General features: G+C 38.8%; 1 pseudogene; it reads right to left on the bottom strand.

Annotated features, from left to right (window-relative positions):
* Positions 1 to 6,525: 6,525 nt before the first annotated feature.
* LOC122107256 lies at positions 6,526 to 8,953 on the bottom strand (annotated as a pseudogene).
* Between the last annotated feature and the right edge of the window lie 9,496 nt (positions 8,954 to 18,449).

Genomic DNA, 18,449 nt, shown 5'->3' with positions numbered 1-18,449 from the left:
CTACCCAGATAATTATTATATTTCCAAGTCTATCTTCAGCAACTGTTGTCATGTGACTATGGTCTGACCAATGAAATACAGAGGTGAATGATGTGTGCTGATTTGGGTTCAGGGCCTCTTAACATAAGGAACAACTTTCTTCTCCCTTTCTTCTTTCTATTCATTAGAAACTGAATATAGCAACAACCCAGTGTTCTCTATTCACATGATGATAATATGCTAAGGCATGACAAAGCAACAAAATGAATCCATGAATGATCTCAAGAAGTAATGTTTTCCCATAACTTACACTAAATAATCAATACTACCATGTGGAAAAAAAACAAACATCATCATGAGTTCTGTTATAAGAAGCAGCTTAACCTTCTCAGCCAGGCATTGGGAGACTAAAACAGAAGTATTACATGGGATAGTCATATAAAATCCACTTAAGAGATAAAACCTGCATGAAGAAAAATAAAAAAGGTTAGCCATCTGAGTGTGTAGGAGTGAAGCAGCAAGAGCTGAGAAAGCCTGGTAACTTCTTAGTAATTCCTTAGTAAGAGGAATTGCAGAAACACAAGAACTGCTAACTTTTTTGGCAGAAGACTATGACCTAGAACATGAAGATGTGGGATAAGTTGAAGGTAAAGAACAGAAATTAAGCCCAGGCGTGGACCAGACTTAAGACAAGAGCCCAAATCTGGTGATAACAGATTCTCCTGGGAGTAATGCCTAGTTTCTATAAGACAAAAGGTCAAAAGATAATGAACAGTGATACCTGGAAAACAAGAAGTACCAGAACATATGACAAGGAACACGGAGTGGTCAGACAATCCGGAATGCTTGGTAATTTCATCATCTAAACATTTAGTTATCAATAAGTTTGCTTTTGTCTTTAGTTTCAATTTTGGAATTAAGGTACTGTATTAGTGTGCATGTGACAGCATCTTCAGGAATGATATACCTGGAGCTCTATTCCACAGAGCAACCACGCATATTGCTGTGTTTTTGCTTTTACAAGTGTTGAGAGTTGTTTCTTTGTTTTGTCATTCAAGTAAAAGCCATTGACCTACACATAGAGGTTTGGATGTGTCTGAAATTTTAAGCAGATATACAAAAGCCATGTGCAGAATGCTAGAAGAGAAAGAGCACCTTACCACCAAGAGAAAATACTGGCTTCTGATGACTTTGTTAGCTATCTAAAAATACCTGTCCCACAGCTTTTAGAAGACAGTTCAGGGTAAGGGCAGGAATTCAAGAAGGCACATCACAATGAGACAAAGATAGTAAACCACTAGGACACTATTTTCAGGATGGCAAAAGTTGAAAGAAATTCATATCCAAATAAAATAGTATATTTCTTCTTACAGCCTTCTTACATTCTAAGAAGGATAATATAGAATTATGTAGAAATAAGAAGAAACATGCTTGGCACTGATTGCTCATACTCATACTCTACTCTAGCTACTAAGGACAGAGGTTTGAAACCAACCCAGGTAGGAAAGTTCAAGAGACTTTGTCTCCAAAATACCTAACAAAAAACTAAACTAGAGATGTAGTACTAATGATAGAATACTAGCCCTGAGTTCAAATCCACAAAATAGTAGTAGAAACACTAGGTAAGAATGTGGAACCAAAGAAATCTTGCTGAATAGGTTCATTTCTTTGTATTCTATTCTTGGGAAATGTAGAGAAGATAATTGGTAATCACAGCAATTGGAGCGGGGACCGAGTGTTGGGACCCTGGCTTAAATTTAGTGCCTTGTACTCACACTTGATGTTTTTACTCAGAGTTGGCACTCTACCAAGTAAGTCATGTCTCCAGTCCAGCTTTCCTGCTAGCTAACTGAAAATAAACTCTTTCAGACTTTTCTGCCATTATCATCATCATCTTGGACTGGTAGCTCACACCGATAATCTTATTCAGGAGGCTGAGAACTGAGGATGGTGGTTCAAAGCCAGCCCAGGTAAGAAAATCCATGAGAATTTAATCTCCAGTCAACCACCAGGAAACCAGAAGTGGTGCTGTGGCTCAAAGTGGTAAAATACTAGCCTGGAGCAAAAAAGCTCAAGGATAGCACCCAGACCCCAAATTCAAGCTCCATGAGTGACAAAAAAAAAAAAAAAAAATCCCTGCCAAATTTCTAAGTGTTGCTTCTTCATGTGCCTACATAGCATGGAAAATCTCACTTTTTCTTTCTTATTTTTACAATACAATCATTTTAGCCACTGAAGAATAAAAGATTCAAGCCATTGTTTGTGCATCTCTGGTTAAATACACCTGGCACAATTTAAGTAGCAAATACCATAACAAAAGCTATAAGGCAGTTTCTGGGAAATCATAAGAACTTTACAAAATACTTTGATGCAACTGTTGAAGCTGAAAACTGTTAAACAGTTCTGAAAAGGACTTTTGATTCATAAAGTATTGGCCTTTCTTTTAATTCAATACCAGTGACGTGGTTGACACAAAGCTGCTTATAAGGTTAAAAGCTGAAAGAACATGTGTCCAGCAGAGTTCTATTAAGGTGAATTTGGCCCAATTCATCTATAAATTTTCTATCCTACCCTTGGAAATGCTGGTGGAAAAGGCCTCCAGCCAAGCCAAGACGGGCAAGAAGCCACCGTGATAATTTCCCATCTTCCATGCTTCCACAGGAAATTTCTATGGATTATTCAGGTTCTTTCACAGACAGCAGAATGATTCATTTTTAAAAGGATGAGCAGGCATAAAATGAGACTGCTGCTTTTGTTTCACCAGACTCAAAATGTGCCTTACATATAAGAATAATGTCCTTTATATGGGAACAAGCTTTCCTCATTCTTCCTTTCACTCATTTCCTAAGTTATGAGCCCCTGCTCTGCTCAGGCCCCAAGGATTCCAAAGCATGTCCTTGTCTTCAAAATCTTAAGAGAGGCTATAGCACATACCTTTAGATAGAATAATTACAGCCAAGTATCAGTGGCTGTAATCCTTGTCTGTAATCCTAGCTACTCAGGGAGGCTGAGAGCTGATGGTTGTGTTTCATAGCCAGCCTGGGCAGAAAAGTCCATGAGATTCTTATCTCTAGTTAACCACTAAAATGCCAGACATGGAGGTCTGGATCAAGTGGTAGAGCACTCTATCAGTGAAAAAGCTAAGCAAGAGTTTCATGTCCCTGAGTTTAAGCCTCAGTACCAGCATACAAAAAAGAAATGAAGGAAGGGAATAGAGGGGAGATATTACAGTAGATGAATGGTGAATACCAAAAAATATTTCTATATATGCATGATCTCACTTTGAATAATTCATCACTATGCATTTTGCTATTATTAATTAGTATAGGCATATTTTCCCTTTCAACTGATATATCTACGTGTCTTGACAGCATATATATAATTATATAATGAATTGCATCACTTCTCTCAATTTATCATCAATAGTAACAAACACATTTTGTAATATGACTCAGTACACACTTGTGCATCTATAACAATTTTTTCCAAAGTTCCTCTCATTCTTACATCAATGTTTTCTAATGCCAAGAGTCAGCTGGCAGAGACAACAAGCAAGAGATGTGACTTCAGAGGAGTGGATTTTTTTTCACAAATCTTCAGGAAGTTACAGTAAATAAACTTAATAATTTGGCATACTGAAAGCTGAGAAGGCACAATTGTGGTTCACGTCCCTCAAATCCTAAGGCAGTTACATGACAAGAGGAAAATTTACTGTCTGCATCCAAGCATCAACGCAATACTGGAGCTGGTTACAGAGGAAGCCCTGGGAGGGAATCCAGTGAAGCGAGACACTTACCACAAGACCCTGATGCGCAGGCATTAGCCTCGCACACCTGCTGCCAGTGCTGGGGAACCAATGAGTAGAAGGAAAGAATATAGTTCCACTTGATGCTCTGAATTAAACAGACAAATGGCTAAGAGTCAGCCAAGAACTATATGATGCATAAATAATCAGAGACAGAGACTTACACATCCATTCAGCTGGAAACAGATTCTAGCTCCCATTTAAAATATCAGCAGTAGTGTCAACCCACCATGTCATCAACAGTATTTTTTTTCAGCATGCTCACACAGCCAGATAAATCAGTGCATAGCTTTCCATTTTACTTGCGGATTGATGGCATTTGTAAACAGCTACGTTAACACCCTCAAAATTCAAGGAAATGTTTTTTATTACACTGAAGAGCTTTTTAATTAATGTATGTAGCAATGGAAAGGCAGATCTTTTTGCTCTTTTTTTATATGGTTGGCATACGGGTTTATGGTAAAAGTCAATAATTTCTTTCACATACAGGTTTTAGCTCTCTGCAGCTGAGTACTTCAGTTTCAGTACAAAGAACACACAAACCCTATGTCAGCAGCCATTTACAACCTGAGCCTGACTCCTATCCACAACCCAATCCAGCACTCCACTGCACGGATCTAGTGAGCCCAGTGCTGCCGGAGCTGTCTGTCCTTTGCAGTGTCTATGCTTTATCATACATTCTTTCCTTCTCTGCCCAGAGGACACTTACTTATTTTCATCCTCTAACCCAACCATTACCTAGTATCAGAGTACTTACCCTCCTCCCCTCAAGCAGAGTTTACAGCCTCCTCAGTACACATCAGATTGTAGAAAGAAAGGCACATATCTCCACTGTACCTAGCACAGTATAGGCAAATAGTAGATTCACAATTTTAAAAAAAACCTGTTTGGTGAATTCATTTGTGATAGTACTGGAATTTGCCTCAAATCCACTTTTCCATTTACTTCTTTTTTCAGTTTGGCAATTTTTGCCTCAGGGCTGGCCTTGGACTACCATCCTCCTACATGTGGCCTCTTTCACAGTGGAACTACAGATGTACAACATAACATATGCCTTGTCACTGAGATGGAGTCAAAACATTTCCATACAGGTTGACCCATTGTAGCAATGAGATGTAAAGACACTATGTTGAAAACAAACTTTACAACTTTGCAGATGAGGGAGCAGAGGTGGAGGTAGGAGTTGGGGAGATGGGAGGGAAGGGATGGTAGGGGAAAAACAAAGGAGTAGGTAACAAAGCTCGATAAGAAATGTACTCATTACTTTACTCATGTAACTGTAACCCCTCTGTACAGTATCTTTACAATAAAAAATATGTTTAATGAAAAATAAAGAACATCATTTCCCCAGGCTGGCCTCAAACTATGATGCTCCCAATGCCCACCACTAGCCACCCCCCCCCAGCTGGGATGACAAATGTTAGCCACTGAGCCTGGTGGTTTTAAGTTAACACTTGTATCTCTTCTTACCAAAAACAAGGTAGGAGAAATGGAAACTTTACAAGAGTAAAATTTATTTATTTATTTATTTATTATTTATTTTTTTGCAATATGACTTTTCATTTTTGCCATTTGATTAGGCTTTTGAGTGGCCACCATGGAGCAACAAAAAAATCTCATATTCTCCAATGTAGGGGATTCCTGCTTATGACAAAAAATTAGCTCTTTTTTATCCTTGGTTTGTATGCAAACCCATTATTTTCATCACATTCTCAGAAATAGTTAATGCTCAAAAAAAGATTGCAGTCCAAGAGTTATTTAAGTTGCAAATCCTAGGAAAAGGTGATAGACTCCACTGTGTTGATATTCAAAAGAATCAGTGAATCAGGGAAAAGAAGATACAAGTCACTTTTTCTTCTTTGTGCCAGCCCTGAGTCTGTCCTTGGCTTTTTTGCTCAAAGCAGTGCTCTATCAGTTGAGCTACAGCTCCACTTCTGGCTTTTGGAAGATTAACTGGAGACACGAGTCTCATGAACTTTCTCATGCTAGCTGGCTTCAAATCTGGATCCTCAGATCTCCTGCATAGTGAGAATTAAAGGCATGAGCCACAAGTCACTTTTATACACCTTATTCCAAGTGAAGTTACATTCCTTAGGTGCTTGTAGACAATTACATTTTGTCACTATAATAAAAGAAATGTGCAAGAAGCTGGCATCCATTAAATTTTTCATTTAAATTTGCTGTTTGTCAAACAATGTTGTGTCTGTTCTTGACTCTGATGAGTCAAAACAGGCAATTATGTAAGAAATAAGAAATGAGAATCCACAATTCTTGTCATAGATGGCGATTTACATAATGAATGCTGTGGATGTTTGACATGGCTTGAGCTCCTACCGGAGGCAAGGAGGTCTCAGACTTTGAAAAGGGTGTCTTCTCCCCACCAGGGTCCTGTGGAACATTAAGTACATTAGTGCAATCAACTTAAAAGAGTAAGTCTAAGTTCTTGGCCTAGTGCTGTTTCTTAGTAGTCATAAATCTTGCTGTATTCACATTTCTGAGCCTCAGTTTTCCCGCTAATACCAGGAGGATACTGTCTCTGCCTAATCGCTGTCCCTGCCACATGCACAAACAAGATAGAGTCAATAAAAACATTTTCCAACTTACTCCTGCGCTGTGGGGTATGAAAACCCTATTGGATAAACATTAAGTTAGCACATGCCTTCTTATTAGGGATGACCAAAAACCAAAACCAAACTACAAAGCCAAAAAAGTCCACAGGATTGTTTTCACTGTTGGTTAGGTTACCTTCTTGCAAAGTGGCAGGCAAAACCATACTTGTTTATACATTTGTATCTGCATATATTACACTGGAATGGATTCTCGGAGCCATAGCCTCCCATATGAATAGTGTAAAGGATATTGTCTGCAAAGTACATGTCACAGAGCTGCCAATGGGACAGGAGCTGAGCATCCTGGACTGGCAGCTTTGGGGCTGGAGTACTTGGTCGGCTGTTTCCTATGCTGGGAGTGAGGGTGTCGGCACTGGGTTCCCTGCTTATCCCTGCCACTGGCCTGTAGTTCCTCTGACAGTGCCATGGCCTTGGCTCTGAGCTTGTGGGAGGGGAGCTCTGAGGAATAGCTGCTGACACAGCAGAAACTACTTTTAGGCAGAAGGCTGCTGGGTCATGAAAGGCGTTTCATCAGAACAGCGAACCATGTCAGGGGATGCGGGGTTTGGGTTTTCAGGTGGCACACTGGACAATGGTATTTGCTAGGGTGGAGGAGGGTCTCTTGCAGGCCACCTGTAGGGTAGATGTGGTTTTTGCCAGTTTCATAGGAGCCAGTCTGGATGTTTGGAATTTCATGGGTAAAATCATTAAGATAGTGGCTTCCAAACCAACATGGAAGACGGATTTAAGTTGATGAGTGTTCTTCTGCTATACCCCAGATTGCTTGTTGGTTGGTTGGTTTTTCTGTGAAACTCCCCACATCTTCTGGTCAGGGTTATTTGTTATTACAACAATTAGGACATATTGATAACTATTTTTCCTTTCATTTAGATATGTGAGGACCTAACGTTAGTGTTCATTTACATTTCCCACATTTACAGTTCATAAAGGCATCAAGGTTTTCCATACTCTTGATATTTCAATATACACATGACAGCTAAATGTTATTTCTGCCATATTTCAAAGTATCAGAAAAAGATATTTTTCTTAAAAAATCTGGTGTGATATGTTTCAGTGTTTGTACAGAAACTGCCTTTAAAATTGCTTTTAATTGAAGTATTATTTAATTCACAAATCTGAAATTTGAATCTGCTCTTTCACTGTAATAAGTTCTTTATCCTACAAGGGGATATAGTGAAACAATTCTTTTAAAGTTATAAATACAGGTGAAAATTCTGAAAAGAAGTAAAGTTGGAAATTGTATATTTAAAAACCTAGTTTGTTCAATGTCTAATTTAAACAGGTTAGTTTGACATTGCATTTTTTATACCTCCAATATTTTTTAATTAGAGATAAATACACTAGAGTGTGGATGATTTTTCTTTTCAGACTAAATCTACCTTTATTCTGACATTAGTGCCAAGTGAGATTGATAACTGTAGTAAAAAATCTTTTACTCTTTCTATTCCTTTGAAGACCAAAGAGGTGCTGTAGCAGTCACACACCCCCCCTCCCACGAAGGCACAAACCTTCAGAGAAATCTCCAGAGTATCCTTTTCCTGCCTTCTATCTATTTATTGTGTACAACTGCCTAGAAAAAGCGGTTATAGAAACACTTGGGAAATGTGATGAAATATTTACAAAAGCCAGATCCTGGTCTCCTCTTCAGAGTTGACCTTTTAAAATAGTTCCTGTGCATTCCAACTGTAAAAGTCTACGTGTACTGTGACAACACTATATGGAAACTGTGATTGAATTGTCACCTTACGACGAAGGATAAGAGGTGTGAACATGGAATATAAAACACATTTAAACACAACATTGGTTTATAGAAGTAATACTTGCTAAAAAGACAGAATAATTCATTTTGAATAAGAGGCTATTGATTTTTTTTATATTGTGTAATAACTAGCTTACTCTGAAGAGAGCTTGGTCAAACAATAAAATATTGTTACTTAAAAATTAAAAAAACCTATTGGAAGTGACCAAGTCAGAACCACATGACAGCCTATGTTAAATAATCCATTCTTTTCTTCAGTTTGTTTTGTTTTGTTGTCTTGACTCTCAGCAATTCAATCCAAGTTTCTGTACATTCATTAAATAACATTTCTTGTTAAATTTCTCCTACGTACAGTTTTATATACAACAAGTACAGAAGTTGCAGATTATTCACAGAAAGGAGAAAGTGAGAGTAGTAACCTCGTTCTAACCAAAAGCAAGCAGGCTTTCCTGTATGGAGCCTCCCAGAGGTGAAACATTAAAACAGTCACATCATGTTCCCCTTTCAAGCCCTCTCCCCAAGCTCTCCTCAGCCCATCCACAGCACACAATTGAGAATCACCCATCCACTTAGGACACTGTGATCTGCAGGCAGCAGCAAATGTATTTCACATTCAAGAGGAGAAACATTAGCAAGCATACATTTAATACGCTGCGTGCCGCAAGGAGTGGGGCTGAGACTTGCCATTTCAGCTTCACTGCTTAGACTGCAATCTGAACAAGAGTGTGCAGTGATGCAGTGTGTTTGGCCCTTGTCTGTGCCAAGCAGCAGTTTTATCATCAGTAAGGAAGCATTAAGTGAACCCCAGGGATAGCATATGTATTGTGTTTAGAGGAAGGGGTGAAAATCCATCAGTGCCATGTAATTTAAAAGGTTTTCATGCTGTTCATGGGAAGCTATAAGCTTAGATTCCTTTGTCCCAGTTAAAGAGAAAATGGTTGGAGCAAAGAAAGATGGATTTAAAATGGTGGTTCCACATGGAGTGAATTTAAGTGATAAAGGAAGACAGATAGGATAATGGACTTTGCCCAGCATGTTAGAGGAGCCACACATTATTTTGTATTTGCAAAAGAGCACACTTTGAGAACTCTGAGTTAGATACCTATTCAAATGAATCTTTTTATTGTCTCTGGTTACGTACTCCTTTAGTACCTCCTTGTCAGTTCCCAGTTGTCTTCTATTAGAGAAGAACTGCAATCGGTCTGTATACCAAGAAATCATAAACTTGAGGGAAATAGGACAAATAACATAGGCTAGATAAGCAGACAGAGATATATGAATAAAGATTTCTTGATGTACATTAGATTATGCATTCCTGTGCCAGGAATAAAAAATTTTAAAAAGGAAGATCACAGACTCACTTAATATTATCATTTCAATTGACTTTATTGGCTATTCATCCAATCTGTCCTGTGTTTCTTGAATTATTCAATTCCCTGCAGCCAGGTCATTGTTTCAGGAGCTACTGCTGTTTATGGTATCCCTCTCCCCCAGTGCCACCTACTGAAATCCTATCCCTCCTTGAGGCCCTGACTCCAGCATGAGCTTCTCAAAGAACTTTCCCAAACTCTATTACTGGGATTCAGCGACGCTGCTACTGGGATTAATTCTATTTTCCAGGAAATTGCTTTCAGCTATAGTTTTCACTGACCACAGTGTGCAACACAGCCCAGTCTTGTTATTAGTAGTGGTGTGATAGGGCCCCCACCAATAAACCATGAGCTGCATAGGCACTGGTCAGGCTTAGAACACGACTGGTGCACAGTGAGCCTGTACTGTGCTGGGCTAATGAGTCTCCATTCTTCCACCTGTTCCAAGTAGAGTGGTTACACTTTCAGCCCTAATGCCATCCCTATCCCAAAGCTACGTTATATAAGTATATAAGTCCCCTAAGAAAAGTCATGACTTTGGAGATGGTGCAACAGAAAGACTAACTCTTTTTTTGTGTGTGTGAACACACTGTACAGAGGGGTTAGAATTACATGGGAAGGTTAATGCGTACATTTCTTATCAAGCATTGCAGCCTACTCCTTTGTTTACCCTTCACATCCCTTCCCAGCCTCCCCCCCAACCCCCCCAATCCCCCTCGCCTTCCCCTCCCCCACCCCCTGCACCAACATCGTAAAGCTTGTTTTTGACATGACAACTTGTACTTCTCATTGTTGCAACAGGTCCACCTGTATCCTTAAACGACTTGTTTTTCCCCATCTCCTCTACAAGTTATACTGACATCAAATATAGTGAAAGCAGGGGTTATACTGTGGGGGAGGGACATACAAAGCTACAAAGAGATAATCTTATAAATGCGTTAGAAACACATGCATGAAAGGAAAAAAAAACATTAAAATACATATCTAAGGGTTCATTTTCCTAACATCACATTATTTGACCTTTTCCGCTTGACTCATACATATACTAGATATTGCAAATAAGGGAAACCATGGGACCTATGTTTCTTTGGGCCTGGCTTACTTCACTTAATATAATTTTTTCCAAGTTTTTCAATTTCCTAACAAATGGGGAAATGTCATTCTTTCTGATGGAGGCATAGAATTCCATTGTGTATATATACCACATTTTCTTGGTCCATTCATCTACTGAGGGGCATCTGGGCTGGTTCCATATCTTAGCTATAGTAAATAATGCTGCAATAAACATAGTTGTGCTGGTAGCTTTAGTGTGGTCTTGTTTGTAAACATTTGGGTAAATGCCCAAAAGTGGGATTGCTGGGTCATAGGGGAGTTCTATGTGAAGTCTTTTGAGGAACCTCCATACTGCTTTCCAAAGTGGTTGAACAAGTTTACATTCCCACCAACAATGAAGTAAGGTTCCCTTCTGTCCACATCCCCTCCAGCATCTGTTGTTGTTAGAGTTTTGATTTTTGCCATTCTAACGGGAGTGAGGTGGTATCTCAATGTTGCTTTGATTTGCATTTCTTTTATGGCTAGGGATGTTGAGCATTTCTTCATGTGTCTATTGGCCATCCTTCTTTCTTCTTCAGAGAAGTTTCTCTTTAAGTCTTTAGCCCACTTATTTATTGGGCAGTTGTTTCTTTGAGGATTTGTTGTTGGGGGATTTAATTTTTTGAGTTCCAAGTGTATTTTAGATATGAGACCCTTGTCCTTTGTATGGCTAGTGAAGATCTTCTCCCAATCCGTGGACTTTCTATTGATCTTGCTAGCTATGTCCTTTGCCATGCAGAAGCTCTGCAACTTTATGCAATCCCATTTGTCCAACCTTTCTTTGATTTGTTGTGTTTCCGGGTCTCTATTCAGAAAATTTCGGCCTGAGCCAAGGAGACCTAGGGTTTCTCCTATTCCATCCTGTAATGTTTTCAGAGTGTCTGCTTTGACTCCGAGGTCTTTGATCCATTTGGTGTTGATTCTGGTGCAGGCTGATATATAAGGATCTAGCTTTAGTTTTCTACAAGTAGTTAACCAATTTTGCCAGCACCATTTACTGAAGAGGCTCAGAAAGACTAACTCTTATGAAACATATTTTTCTTTATTATTATTTTTTATCATCTTTAGATAGTTATACAAAAGGATTTCAATTCAACACGTCAGTTTATGAGTACAACTCATCCCAATCAAAGTCATCTGGGAAATACTTTTTAAAGAAGTGGCATGTGTCCAAAACCATCTTTACCCTGAAGGTTTAGGGAGCAGTTGAGAAACTGAATAGCTTATCACCCTAGAAAGGTGGAAGTGAGAGGGCAGAATGTGCAAGACTATGTACAAAGAGTATATAAGGATATCCTAGTGGCACTGGGCCTGTATAGAGTCCAAAATTATAGAGTTCAAACTTTACTTTCATTGCCAAAAAATGTTAACACAGTATAATATATACAATATACATATATACATAGAGAGAAAGAGAGAGAGAGACAGAGACAGAGACAGAGAAAGTCTCCCCTAGCTTTTTGCTAGAGACAATAGGGATTTGAGAAATTCATCAAGAAAATACCTAAAAATAACTAATTTTCTGTCTTCCGCACTCTACAAAACAGTTATAAGACCTTGAAAAAGAGACAAGGAGAACTTACTGGCAGGATCCTGTTAGTGATCCTAAGTCAGTGATTTACCAATACCTATTCAAAACATGTTCACCTATGAATTAAAATCAGAATCTTCTTTGGCTTTTCATATGATGTTCCAAAGTGACTCAACTTTTACTAGCATAATATATATACATAGATACATATATATATAGTGAGGGGGATAGATGGGGAGGTGTAGTGGGTGTGGGTGACAGTTGTAGGCCTTAAATTCAGGGCCTAGGTGCTGTCCCTTAGCATTTCTGCTCAGGCTGGCCCTCTACATCTTGAATCACAGACAGCTCCACTTCCAGTTTTCAATGGTTAATTGGAGATGTGTCACAGACTTTCCTGTTCAAGCTGGTTTAAACCACAATCCTCAGATCTTAGCCTTTTGAGTAGCTAGGATTACTGGCACCCACCTCCAATAAATTTTTAGATAGTATATCCCCAGCTAACAAAGTTCTTCCCCAAACTGAGCCCCCAAAACAAATTACATCCTTAGACAACATTTCCAGAATGTGAGGGAGACTAGGTAAATAAGCTATATTGCTCACAAATTACAGAAATCCAAGGCTACAATGCCTTTGACTATACTTATCTACAAGCCTAGTGTATACAGATGCTGGAGGGGATGTGGCCAGAAGGGAACCCTACTGCATTGTTGGTGGGAGTGTAAACTTGTTCAACCACTTTGGAAAGTAGTATCGAGGTTCCTCAAAAGACTCCACATAGAGCTCCCCTATGGCCCAGTAATCCCACTTTTGGACATTTACCCAAAGGATCACAAACAAGGCCATGCTAAATCCAGCACAAGTATGTAAAAGCTACCAGCACAACTATGTTTATCGCAGCATTATTTACCATAGTCTAGATATAGAACCAACCCAGATGCCCCTCAGTAGATGAATGGATCAAGAGAATGTAGTTTATATATACAATGGAATTCTATGCCTCCATCAGAAAGAATGACATTGCCCCATTTGTTAGGAAATGGAAAGACTTGGAAAAAAATTATATTAAGTGAAGTAATCCAGGCCCAAAGAAACATAGGTCTCATGGTTTTCCTCATTTGCAATAACTAGTATATGTCTGAGACAAGTAGAAAAGGTCAAAAGCTATGAACATATGACCAGATAAGGTGAAGTTAAGCAAAATGAACCCCAAGACAGAGACACAAGTGGGTTTTTTTCTTTCCTTCTATTGTTTCTAATGTATTTATAATGTACCATGTGATTTTCTTTTTGCTTTGTATGTTCCTCCCCCAAGGTATAATTCCTGTTTTCACTGTATTTGATGTCGGTATAATTTGGGGAGCGAAAGGGAAAAAACAAAATGTTTAAATAGGGATACAGGTTGACCCATTGTAACAATGAGATGTACAAGACACTATGTTGAAAAACGAACTTTACAATTTAGGCGGGGGGTAGGGGGTGTAGGGGGGAGTGTAGTTGTGGAGTAGGGAGGTAGGGGAAGGGATGGTAGGAATAAAACAAAGGAGGAGGCAATAATGCTTGATAAGAAATGTACTCATTATCTTGCCCATGTAATTATAACCCCTCTGTATAGTATTTTCACAATTAAAAAACATTTAAAAAAAGACTTCTATAGAGTGTTTACTCTTCATGGAGAGAACATTTTACTGGTCTACAGGAATGATTGCATCATAAACACCAAATTCCTGGATTGTTCAGTAGTTCTGACTGCAATAGTTCTCCCTAACATGAAGGAGGAAGGAACTCAGGCATTTTCCCCTGAGACAAAGTTTAACAACAGTCACTGGTTCTCATATTGACTCACTGGGCACTTTACTTTGATTTGTAATGACTACAAAACCTTGGCATACTCTTTCTCTTTTGACTCAGTTCTAACATGTTGACAGATTCGTTCAGTGGACATGCCAAATTATCATAATTTAAGAAGCTTGAAATACATGCTTAAACGGAGGCAAGACCGACCAAAAATAGCCTTCTAATCAGTTTTCAGAAGGGGTACAGGTCAAAAAGATCAGCAAATCTGCTAATGACTCACATTTCAACATCTTGCCAACAAGACACTCTAATTGACCAATTTCCAGCTGCTCTGCCCAGGAACACAATCGGCAGTTCTAAAGAGCAGAACTGAATCTCAGCCACAGTGCTGCCTAGATAAGATTAGGAGAACGCGCTGCATGCTCCACTTCTTGTACAAAAAAACTTTTAGACCCCCTACGGAATCCTATATGGAAGGAAGAATTGGAAATATAAATATATTCACAGCCAGACAAGTAGGTAGCAAAATATTGATTTTTTTTTCTTCTTAAACAAGTAAAATTCTGCACTAGGGGACCTACCATGAGGAAGAGGGAATTGTTTGCCATAAAAAAAAAGAAGATGCAAACTCAGGAGGGGAAAAGCCACCAGCATCTCACAGCAAGGGCTGAGGCTGTCAGATGACCCAGTGTAGCAGAGCCAGGTGTAGAGGTCCTGGAAGGCATCAGCAGGAATCGATGCATTAAGGTCTCTGTCCAGGCTCATATTACAAAGGAGTGTGAAATCCAGCAGAGTTCTCCCAAGGTGCCTAGGATATCCAGGAGCCCAGTGTTCTGACTTGGTTTTGTGTTGTTCTCTGCAAGTCATATTCTTATATAATTCTTATATAATGACAGCCTTGTAAAAAATAAAATAAAATAGAAAAGATCTTACAAAGCACCAAAAAGAAGATGAGTCCCAACAGCAAGTCTATGCTCTCTGGAAAAAGTATGGCCACTGGAATAGGAGAAGGCCTGGACTTGGAGGTGGAGACCTTAGAAGGCAGGTCCATTATTTTGTTTCTCTGAACCTGAGAGCTCAGTTTTGACATAGGAGCAGTGTGTGCTGCCATGCGTTAAAAGGTTATGTTGAAGCTGAGCACTGGTGACTCATGCTTGTAATCTTAGCTATTTCAGAGGCTGAGATCTGGGGGTTACAGTTCAAAGCTAGCCCAGGCAGGAAAGTCTCTTATCTCCAATTAACCACCAAAAAGATGTGGTTCAAGTGGTAGACTTGAGCAAAAAAGCTAAGGAAGAGCATAAGGCTCTGAGTGCAAGCCTCAGTACCATGCCATCACACACACACACGCACACACACACACACACACACACACACACACACACACACACACACACAAATACAGAGGTTGTTAGTGTTTTATTTCCTATGGATGACAATTATACAACCAGAAATACTAAGCTGGGAATTGATCTTTTGTTTTTTGTTCCATCTTCTTGATACATAATTACAATCTAAGGATTTAATCTAAACAGGGAGGGAGAAGGTCAAATGAGTGAAAAGCATTGCTCTTGGAAAAAACTGTGAAACAATATCCTGTAAGTATACATAAAATTTGCCATGCTCAAGAATTGCTATATTTGTGACTACAAATCTGATCACAAATGAAGCATTTAGGGGAAATAAAGGGAGAGGGTTGGCTCAAAATGTTTTTCCACAGACAAAGAGATATTTGTTCGTTGGTGCTTCCATTAAGCCAGTGTGTGTGGAAGAGGAAGGTGAACACTCCATACTGTGAACTTTCCAGTCATTGCAGCACTTGCCCTGGCCAGTGCCAGCATTAAAATATCACAAGAAAACTTCTTTCCCACAGTGACTGTGCTGTTGGAACTCCAAAAGATTCTGCTAAGATTAGTTACATTTCATAACTGACATGTTTTTAAATAACTCTTTTAAGATCAGAACCACAATGAGATTCCAGTGAAAGTACACTAGTGTCTTCACGGTGCCTAGCCCACTCCATGAAGGAATTCTTAAGTTCCTTTTTGCAGTACTGCTGGAATGAGGAAGAAGGAGGAAAAGAAAATGAATGGTGAGAATGATGGAGGGTGAATAATATTAGAATATAATATAAGGAAACTCATTGAAAGCTGTTGATCAATAGGGAGTTACAAGGATGGGAAAGAGCAATATAAAAGGAGTTCATCTACTTAAAATTTTATATATGCATGTATGGAATACCTGGTAAAACTCCTCTGCCCAAATAATATACACTAACAAAGTGTTTGACAGGAAAGTAAAACAGGCTCCATTAGGGCTGTAACCATGGAAGGGGGGGGCAAAGGATGAACAGTGATTAAGGACAGACATCATACGCACACATGAAAACAAAACAATGGAATGAGTCAAATGGTTTTGAGAAGAGAGGAGGGAAAATGTCACAGTGTAACTCCCTTGTACATAGAACATGTTAATAAAAAGATTACAAAGAATAAAGATAGGCCTTAGGCATGCACTGTCAAAGCAAAACATAAAAATCACTATGGCACCACAAACTAATTCTTAATGTATAGATACAGTAATGAGAGGATTGTGAAAGTTGATGGAGCACGTTCAGTAGAAGATGAGAAAGATAGCTTCAGAAAAGACAATGTTTTATTATTATCATTAAGTAATTCTATAAAGAGGTTTCAAATTCATAAGACAGGATGCAAATACAATGCATATTCATCAATGTCATTCCTTCTATTGTTCCCCTTCATTTCCTCCTCCCATCCCTACTATCAAGTTATGTAGTTCAATTTTCACATAATGTACATTTACTATACAGACTGCATTGGCTCATATGAAAGCTCAGTTTTAAATGCTTAGATGTAAGGGAAGGAGAAAGGCACAAACCCAGTAAAAAAAAAAAAAAAAAAGAAGAAGAAGACATAGTTCAGGAAAAAACAAAAAAAAAGCCCTTATCCCTACCATTAGCCACACCTCAGTTTATGCATCTACGAAGTGGGATGCTAATGATTTATATCATAGACATAAATACCGCTGGTACTTATTTCCTTATGTGGTGCCCTGCTCATGAAGTAGTCATGGCAAGGAGTAATTGGTGGGTGTGCCTTTCCAGATGGGGCCTAATGAGCACTGTCATGGGTCTCTCTCAGGATTTTTTGGCTCAATCTCTTTGCGGATGTTGCTTCCATTTTGCAAAGTTACTCCAGTGACTCCCCATGAAGAAACCTGGTGAACAGACACAGATTGTGAATGTGAACCTCCCTGAACATGGAACACTGATCTCCAGTCTTGGCTTCAGATAACTATAACTATGTCAGGAAAGGTCTAATAGAGTTACTGGACTTCCCAGGTACTGGGAATTAAATTAGAAATTTTATTAATTTGCAACTCAATAGAGAAATTATAATGCAGAAAACAAAGACAATATTTTCTTGCCCTTGCATTCCTAAGGCCTAGAAAGCATTCAATAAAATGTTTGTATACTGAATGTTTACTGTATGCCAACCGCTGTAATAGGCAATAAGGGTCTAAATGCCTGCAAACCTCTCCAGATGTTCCAATACAGCAGTTCATAGCACAGCACAGCAGACTTAAACAGCCCGTTTCCTTTCTATCAGAAAATTTATCTCACCTACAATGGCCAAGAGCTTCATCCTTTTCACTTCTATCACTGATCCATCCAGAAGAAGAAAACAATATGAGGGAAATTCTAGGAAAGCAGGAGATTCAAATAATCCAACCTTGACAAATTATTGTATAGTTTTTGAGTTTTTCTCTCTGCAGGTTGATATAAGTTGAAATTGAACCAGTTTATGAATCTCTCTCCTCCCTCTGTCCATTTCTCTCCTTTTTCCTCTCCCTCTCTCTCACCCCAAGTATGTATGTGTATATAGACATATATACATAATATATATAAACACATAATTTTTAGCCACATTGGAATATGTATCTCTGATATTTTTAATTTAATGAGCCCATCTGGAAGCAAAAGAAAAAAGTTATTTATTTAAACAACTTAGAAGATATATTTGAACACTATTTTGGCAGTGGGTGGTCTTGAAATTATACACATCTTGGCATGGGAATTAACTTTTTCTAGATATAAGTGATCCTCATATTGCATGCTTTCAATATGCATGAAACTCTTTAAGCATGGCTGATTTTTTAAGAATACCAATCCCCCAGAAAAACAGTTAACATTTCAGTCATCACAATAATTACTTGAGGTACAAATTTCATGTGAACTCTTCAGTTCACAAACACTTACACATAATCCAGGACTGGCCCATGATCAATGAATGACCACAGTGGTTTTTTTCAGTTGGTCATCAAGCTCCATCTATTGTTGAGTTCCTACACAGACCGAAAGCCAGATAGCTCTGTTACCTTCTTTATGACATTTTACACAAGTGGATAATCAAGAAATGAATTGATGCTCCGAGCCAGTGGCTCATGGCGATCACCCTAGCTAGTCAGGAGG

Source organism: Dipodomys spectabilis, unplaced genomic scaffold (genome assembly GCF_019054845.1).
Source record: "Dipodomys spectabilis isolate Male_0828 unplaced genomic scaffold, ASM1905484v1 ptg000050l, whole genome shotgun sequence".
NCBI classification, from domain to species: Eukaryota; Metazoa; Chordata; class Mammalia; order Rodentia; family Heteromyidae; genus Dipodomys; species Dipodomys spectabilis.
The sequence above is the reverse complement of the archived record's forward strand: the minus strand, read 5'-3'. Positions and strand labels throughout refer to the sequence as shown.